Source organism: Moschus berezovskii, chromosome 3 (genome assembly GCF_049115385.1).
Source record: "Moschus berezovskii isolate FMDL1 chromosome 3, NW_MosBer_1.0, whole genome shotgun sequence".
NCBI classification, from domain to species: domain Eukaryota; kingdom Metazoa; phylum Chordata; class Mammalia; order Artiodactyla; family Moschidae; genus Moschus; species Moschus berezovskii.
The window spans coordinates 60,143,197-60,152,049 of record NC_142462.1 but is presented as its reverse complement, the minus strand read 5'-3'; the positions used below and the strand labels follow the sequence as shown (position 1 = coordinate 60,152,049).

At 40.4% G+C, this 8,853-nt stretch overlaps 1 pseudogene; it reads right to left on the bottom strand.

The window, feature by feature from the left end:
• Nucleotides 1-3,145: 3,145 nt before the first annotated feature.
• On the bottom strand, nucleotides 3,146-4,290 carry LOC129552426 (mitochondrial carrier homolog 2 pseudogene; annotated as a pseudogene).
• Between the last annotated feature and the right edge of the window lie 4,563 nt (nucleotides 4,291-8,853).

The following is an 8,853-nucleotide window of genomic DNA, read 5'->3' as shown; positions in this document are numbered from 1 at the left end:
GACTGTTGCCGTGTATCTGTGGCAAAGACCAGGCAGCAGTGAGAGAAATCAGAGGACACCACTTCAACATTTATCCAAAAATAGGACAGACACCTATCCGCCTGCACTTGGACGTGTTTGTCATTTGGCTTGGCTACACAGCTGGAGAAGTCGTTTTACCATTATAGGAAAAGGTAGGGGTGGAGAATGAAGAGAGAAAGGAAGAGACATGACTCATAGTGGGAAAGAGCACGTAACCAAGGGCAAATATTTCTCCCAGACATAAACGGACCAGGAAGAGATAGGCGCTACAGGTCATCTTTGGAGCATTCTTTTCTCTCCCTGCCTCTGAGTAACTTGTCATCAAGCACCTGCCAGTAACAAAAGGGTAGAGAAGGGCAGGAGGCAGGACCTGCCTCTAACTGAATCGCATATAAATTCCAGCCAAGGGCTGGCTCAGCTAACTGGGACAGGGAAACAAGGAGACATTTGGAAAGCTGCAGGGATAAACACCATTTCTCAGGGAGGCAGGTGGCAAGGATAACATGTTTCTCAGTTTCCTGGGAAGGAAACTGGTTGGAATCCTTCATACATTACAACAGTGGGAGAATTCTGATTTCTGGTACAAATAATAGTTCCATTTGTTGAGCACTTATTACCTGCTGGAAGTTATTTGGGGCTTCCCAGATGACTTGCAGACTTCAGTCCATGGGATCACAGAGTCAGACACAACTGAGCGACTAACACTTTCTCAGATGGCTCAATGGTAATGAATCCCTCTGCCAGTGCAGGAGATGGAAGACACGTGGGTTCAATCCCTGGGTCAGGAAGATCCCCTGGGGGAAAGCATGGCAACCTCCTCCAGTATTCTTGCTTGGAGAATTTCATGAAAGTGACTGAGCGTGCACTCATAGGCATTTATTTAATTTGCACAATAACTCTATAATATGAGTTCTATTATCATTTTTCAGATGAGAAAACTGATGCCCTTAAGTTGAACAATTTTCCCAAGATCACACAGAAGTCAAAATTTAAACCAAGAGAATCTGACACTGGAGTTCAGGCACTTAATCACTGATTAAGATTACACACATATTTCCTCACAAAGTCAATATCAAAACAGACAGCAATATGGAAAATGAAACCTCATGGAATATATAAAAGTCACTGGAATATATTAAAAAAAGAAGCATAAGATACAAGCAAGCCTTCCTCTCCAGTTTAGATATGACCTTGTTGAGGCAGTCACAGGAATAGCACACATTATTTAGGGTTTGGGAATATAAACTAAATTAAAATCACCTCAGAGCATCTAGTACAGTCAATCAATTTCATGGGATCCTCTGCATGAAGGGGCCATGAAGAGGGCAGAAGGGGAGAGGGAGGGCCATGATCAAAGCACTGGAAATAAAACAACAAAAAATTTTTTCATCATGTAGAAAAAAACAAATGAGCAATTAACTGAATTATTTATATATATTTTATTTAGACAAGAGGAAGATCCTATGATGATCATAAATTTGAAAACAGACCCCTGAAAAACAGACAGAGTTGTTGGCATTATGTCTAAAGGTGATTAAAGAGCCACCTAAAATATGAAAAATATTGTACAAAAATTCCTCTATTAAACTATCTTTTTTCTGAGAGAAAGTCTAAGTGAAGTCATCCTAAGTGATAATTTCACTGGAGTAGACACACACAAAAAGAATTGTGATCCTAAATATATTCAACAAGGGGAAATGGCATAAAGAAGATCTTAAAATATTTTTCCTGAAAGAACTTTGGGAATGATGAGACAGATCAGATGCAGGCAGTCTCTATCATGCATGATGAACTAGGGATTCACATAAAGATTTCCACGATTTCTTGATTCTTAGAGTTGAAGAAATATTCAGAATTGGAAAGGGAAAGTCATCCCAATCTTAAAATCTTCTATGAAGTTGGCCCAGCATGACACACTTCTAGGGCAGGATGGGTTTGGGCTACCTTGAAGCCTTCCCTAAGAAACTGCTCTGTCTTCCTGTAAAGTTAAAGATTGGTCTGCCTCACTTGTTGTCACAGTCAATACCTTTTGGGTCTGGCTAATGGGAGAACTTTGGGGCTTCCCTGGTGGCTCAGAGGTTAAAGCATCTGCCTCCAATGCGGGAGACCCGGGTTCAATCCCTGGGTCGGGAAGATCCCCTGGAGAAGGAAATGGTAACCCACTCCAGTATTCTTGCCTGGAGAATCCCATGGACGGAGAAGCCTGGTAGGCTACAGTCCATGGGGTCGCAAAGAGTCGGACACGATTGAGCGACTGAACTGAACAGAATGGAATGGGAGAACTTTAGCTTCCCAGGTGGTGCTAGCGGTAAAGAACCCATCTGCCAATGCAAGGTTTGATAAGAGACACGGGTTTGATCCCTGGATTGGGAAGACCCCCAGGAGGACAGCATGGCAACCCACTCCTGGAGAATCCCATGGACAGGGGAGCCTGGTGGGCTACAGTCCTTAGAGTCACAAAGAGTTGGACATGACTTAGCGACTTAGCACAAAATGGGAGAACTTAAAACAGTTCAACTTTTTTTGTAGCAAAAACCATAAACAAACAAGCAGAAAAAAAAAAAAAAACCACCACCAACAAAAAAAACCTCATCTTGGCTGCTGCCCAGTTTATAATTCTTGATTTCACATTCCAAGAAGCCTTCAGTTTATAGAAATGGAAAGAACTGCCAGTTCCCTGCAAGCAACTTGGCAAATGTAGCCTGTCGGGTTCCCCCTTAAATGATGTTTCCTTCAATTTGCTTACAAATATTTCTCTAACAGTATGTCACTTCCTTTTCAGAGTTGGGATTCCCTGTTAAGTTATCCAGGATGCCTTTCTATTGCTCTTTCCATTATGATGTCCAGGCTCTTCTATGTACATATTTTTGAAGGTTTTTCTTCATTCATGGTTCTTACTCAGGAGAGGACTTTTTTTTTTTTTTTGGCTTTTTAGTTTATTTGCTGACATAATGTCTGCCATTTTTATTCATTTTCTCAAGATTGACCGATTATTAAAATAGTTGACTGATTATTATTATTGACTGATATTAAAAATATGCCACACTTTATAGAAATCAACACTTTCTCCCATATTTCTGTGCATCTGGGACTATAGAAATGTCACTGTCTGTGCCCCACATCTTCAAATTAACATTCTTGGATCACAACAATAATTCTTCCCAAAGGGGAACTTCTGGAAAAGACGTTATTTCTTGGCTAATATATCCCCTTTTTTTGTAGCATGCATCAACCATATAAATAAGAAATATATATTAGGGGGTAAGGAGGGCATCCATGAGCAAGTCCACAGCTGTTGACAGTCATAAGACTAGAGACAAGCATAAAGGAATATGTAAACATACTGGCAAAAAATCATGTGACAACTAGAAACCAACTCTTCATTTCATTCATGATGGAAACTCCATTGTCCAATGCATGGACACTGATGAGGTAGACCAATGAGTTACAGAGCCACAAAGAAATGATGTCATCTAGGAGGTGAGGAATAAGATCTGCAAAAAATCCTAGGATTCCCTCTTCCTGGTAGACAATTACTATGGAGTCACAAAATCCATAGTACTTGGGTTCTCTCCCAATGAATTGTACCATAGATCTCAGAGTGATCATGTGAAAGGGATTTGTGATGAGAGCAATAGCACAATGCACTCTCTCAAGCTGTCTCCTTGATAACTCTGTCAAAGGAAGATGAAACTTCTTTCTCTGTGTTTCCAGATCCTGACTCCTCAACCTTGTTACACTTCTGGTAATTCTGTAAAACTTTATCATGGACCACAGTTCCAAGGATTTCTGAAAAGTCTTGGAGTTCTGTGAACAACCTATGCTTCCCATAGATGTTCACAATGTGCTAAGCATAACAAAACAGACCAGGAAGCTGACATACTTGCTGCCCCAAAATATTTGTCCTATTGCTGAAGTTAGCGGCTCATATCCCACCTGGTTGAGAACCTTCACATACATAAGCAGCTAGAACAGAATGGTGAAATAGGAACCGAGTAACACGTGACTGGCCAAGTCCAACAATATGGCACCCGCTGACAGACAGACAGAGACACCAAGCAACAGAGCCAGCCTGATATCACGTCCCAAGGCCACTAACGTCACTGGCCCAATCTCACACACACCCACATACTCACCAACGTGTCTCTCACTGCCCAACTTCTGCCTTTTAAAACACATTGAGAGAATAAGCATTTTCAAGTTTCCCCTAGATCACTGCTTTTCAAAGTTTAATGTGCACATGAATAACCTGGATATCTTGTTAAAAAGCAGATTCTGTCTCAGTAAATCTGGAATTGGACCTGAGATTCAGATTTGTACCTGGATGCTGCAGGTCGTTTTGAGTAGCAAGATCCTAGTTACTAACTTGAGTAAGACACAGAGAGAGGTGAAAATAAAGTAGCTCTCAGTCAGAGGAAAGAATAAATTGAAAGAGAGATTACTTGGCCCTCTGAAAAGATTCTACAGTCTGTCCCATACCTATAACTCCCTACTATTGCAGGGAGGAAGCCAATTCTGACTCCATATTGGAAAATGTTTGACTTGCTTTTCATTGCTTTTGTTATTATGAAAGTCGCTCAGTCATGTCTGACTCTTTGTGACCCCTTTGGAATTCTCCAGGCCAGAATACTGGAGTGGGTAGACTTTCCCTTCTCCAGAGGATCTTCCCAACCCAGGAATCAAACTGGGGTCTCCTGCATTGCAGGGGGATTCTTTACCAACTGAGCTATCAGAGAAGCCCTGGAAAAAATATTTTCCAGGCCAGAATACTGGAGTGGATAGCCTTTCCCTTCTCCAGGGGATCTTCCCAACCTAGGGATCAAACCCAGGTCTCGCACATTGCAGGGGGATTTTTTACCTGCTGAATCACAAGGGACATGATTATAATCATACTTAATAGCTTGCCTCAGAGGACCCTGCCCCTCTGCTTGGCTGTAAGCTAAAGTGCCTTTGTTCAGCTCAGACAAATAATTTGTCCCTGCTGCTGCTGCTAAGTAGCTTCAGTTGCGTCTGACCCTGTGTGACCCCATAGACGGCAGGCCACCAGGCTCCCCCACCCCTGGGATTCTCCAGGCAAGAACACTGGAGTGGGTTGCCATTTCCTTCTCCAATGCATGAAAGTGAAAAGTGAAAGTGAAGTCACTCAGTCGCATCTGACTCTTAGCGACCCATGGGCTGCAGCCTACCAGGCTCCTCTGTCCATGGGATTTTCCAGGCAAGAGTACTGGAGTGGGTTGCCATTGCCTTCTCCGAATTTGTCCCTACCCACCTGCAAATAGAAGAGGTTAACACACCCTTTCCAAAGGCTGACCATTCCTTTGGAGATGTTTTGCAAGACTGAAGACCCTTGCACTTTACTTCCCCACTGCCTCTGCCCCTCTTGTCTACCTTTTGACTTTAGTTCCTCGTTGATTTTCCTCTAACTCTACAAAAGAAGCTGGCATCCAGACTCCTACAAGATGGTTATTTTGAGGCGCTAGCCTGCCATCTTCTTGGTCTGCCAGCTCCCCAATTAAAGTCTCTTCCTTGCCTCAATACCTCATCTCTTGGATTCATTGGCCTGTCCTGTGGCAAGCAGAGTGGGCTCGCACTCTGTAACAATGCCAGCTTTAAAACACATTCACATTCCCTCTGAGGTAAGGTAAATTAATTGACAGACAATTCAGCAGTGCAGAATTAAACCTATCCTCCAGTATGTACAAAAGTCGATGTTACAGTCCCAAATTTTCTCTGGAACTGGTTAAAAAAGAAAAAGAAAAAAACCTCAATATGTAAGTAAAAGGAAGTTCTCTATGAAGACCAGACCACTTAATAAATGGTTGATATGAACTGATATGCACTTTTTTAAGAGTGAGATATTTTATAATTAAGTATCATTGCCTCACAGGGAGTGGCTGTAGACATAAATTTCCCCCAGGTAAAAGCAACTCCTGGTAAATAGTTTATTTACTAGGGAAAGGGCCAAAAGGAAAGCGAGTTTCCTTTGTTAAATAATGGAGCTCTGACTAAGCCAGATGGATTGGTTACAAAACAAAGGGCTTTTGTAAAGGACTCCTCCCAAATATTTACATTAACTTAAGGAAAAAACAGAAGTTCTACTGTGTATATCTCCTTATAAATTCATAGTAATATTTAGGCACCACTAGCATTTTTATTCTTTATCATTTCATTATAACCAAAATAAAAAATTATTTGTTAAAATAAAATGTTCTCACATGCTGTTTAAGTATACCATATATAGTATAAGTATAAGTTCATATGTAGTATAAGTATAGTATGTAGTATACTATAGTATGTAGTATAAGTATAGTATGTAGTATAGTATAGTATAAGTTCATATGTAGTATAAGTATACTAGTATACTATGAAATGCCAAATATCTCAAGTATATATGACATTATATTAAATCATACTATATTACATTTTGTTGTCTTATTGGGTTTCTTGAGAGTTGGTCACACATTGGATAAGATTTATGGAGCTTCCATCTTCCTAAAGGGTGATCAGAATTTTGTTTCACTTGAATAGGAGGAAATGTAGTCATTGTCCACATATCTAAATATTCTACTTCTCTCAACTAGATATAAGGTAGTAACCTGGCTCACACCTTGACCCAAATCTTTCTGAAACATTGCTATGCTTAAGCCTGCTATTAAACAATCCCAATCTTGGATTAGCTAGGATTGCTTCTGCTGCTGCTGCTAAGTCACTTCAGACGTGCTAGGATTGCTATTATCATTAATTTTATATTGATATAAATCTACCTCAATGAAAAAAAAATGAGCCAAGTATTTTTTACATCTCTTCTCACACTTTCTAACTATATTACTCCTTGATTATGTCAGTGTTTCGACTAAGACTTTTCCTATCTTCAGTGAAAGTTAGAAGGATGATTTTAGTAGGGCTATTATAATCCAATTATTAAACAGTCAAGGTAGGTAGATCCCTCAATTTCATAGCAGTTAGTCTGATTTCTTATATGACATCATGATGAAATGATGAGCTGAATCTGGCATTTTAAATGGACTTTAAGCATAAAAAAAGAGAACTCAATGTGATTTGTGTTTGCTTACATTTAGTATTGTTAGGTAGTTAGAATAGGAAAAAGGAGTCCAAAATGGGAGTGGCTAAAAGACAAAGAAAGGTAAAAGCCTGGGAAAATGGAACAAAAGAAAACCTGAGGACTGGAGTGAGAACCTTAGGTGAAACAAACATTCCCCCTTCCTGGCTAGCCCAATTTGCATAGGGCAGGCTCAGCAGGCAGGAAACAAGGGAAAAGAGGAAGCCAAGACAGACTGAGGCCTCTCCTTTGGGGTTGGCTGATCCTCACACCTCGCAGTTGTACTCCAAGGCTATGGTTTTTCCAGTTGTCATGTATGGATGTGAGAGTTGGACTATAAAGAAAACTGAGCACTGAAGAACTGATGCTTTTGAACTGTGGTATTAGAGAAGACTCTTGCAAGTCCCTTGGACTGCAAGGAGATCCAGGCAGACCATCCTAAAGGAAATCAGTCCTGAATATTCAATGGAAGGACTGATGCAAAAGACCCTGATGCTGGGAAAGATTGAAGGCAGGAGGAGAAGGGGATGATAGAGGATAAGATAGTTGGATGGCATCACCAACTCGATGGACATGAGTTTGAGTAAACTCTAGGAATTGGTGATGGACAGGGAGGCCTGGCATGCTGCAGTCCGTGGGGTCGCAAAGAGTCAGACACGACTGAGCGACTGAACTGAACTTGTTTCCTGAATAAAACTCTGAGCTGTAACCAAGCTATAACACTGGTCCACTGTTTCAAATCTTTGTTGGAGCAAGACAGAACCAAGGAAATTACACACTCTCCTGACAGTATTTTCTCAATATTTAAATTTACCTATATGCTGACAAATCAGATTATATTATGATTTTGCTTTTAATGTAATTTATGGGGAAAAAGTTCAAGGAAAAATTGACTGATAAAAGAAAAAACAAACCTTTAAATTTTGAATACCTACTCTTAGAGATAAGATTTTGCTGCTTTTTCAAAGAAAAATCATGTTTCATTATATTGAGTTCTAAGGCCAGAGGAATAATAATGATGATGACAATAAGATGGTCTAAGGTAAGGTAGACTCTTAGTAGCCTTGAAAATCATATTCTGCTTTAAAGCAAGAGAATGTGCCTTGTGACCTGCTGGGCCCCTCAATCTGAGGCCCTCTGTCAAGCATCATATTGTGAAATGAAAATATCTCTGGCCATATTCGTAAATAAGAAATGTCACAGCCATCAGTGATTTCTGGCTTCCAAATGTGAGTGAGGGCTCCCAAAACTTTGATCTAGGGATGCTGTAACCCACTATGGTGACTGCTGAGAAGCTGAGGGAATGAAAGAAGCAAGGTGAACAAGGATTGGCCACAGATAGCTGAGGTGTATATGAAAGGAATGAATTCAGTGAGCCCAGAGCCTTTCATCTACCCATATACATAAGCCAAGTTCCTTAACTTGATACCTGATCCCTTTGATGTTCAGACTGCCTGCTCCCTCTGTTGCAAACTTGTATATAACCTGACTTCCCCTCCTGCCTCCTTGGAGCAGTTTTCTGCCTCCTTAGAGCAGTTTTCTCAGAGCTACTGAAATGCCGTCTCCTGGGCTTGGAGTCCTAAACATTCCCACCAAATAAAATAACTCTACTTCCAGGTTGTGACTATATTTTTCAGTCAACAATATTTAAGAATCTTCACATAGAAAGTCTGCACTTAAGATGAAGAGATTTTGTTATTGTTATTACAAATGGTTTAATAGATTTTAAAAATAATACATAAAGCTTTCTGAGAATGAAATAAAAGAAGCAA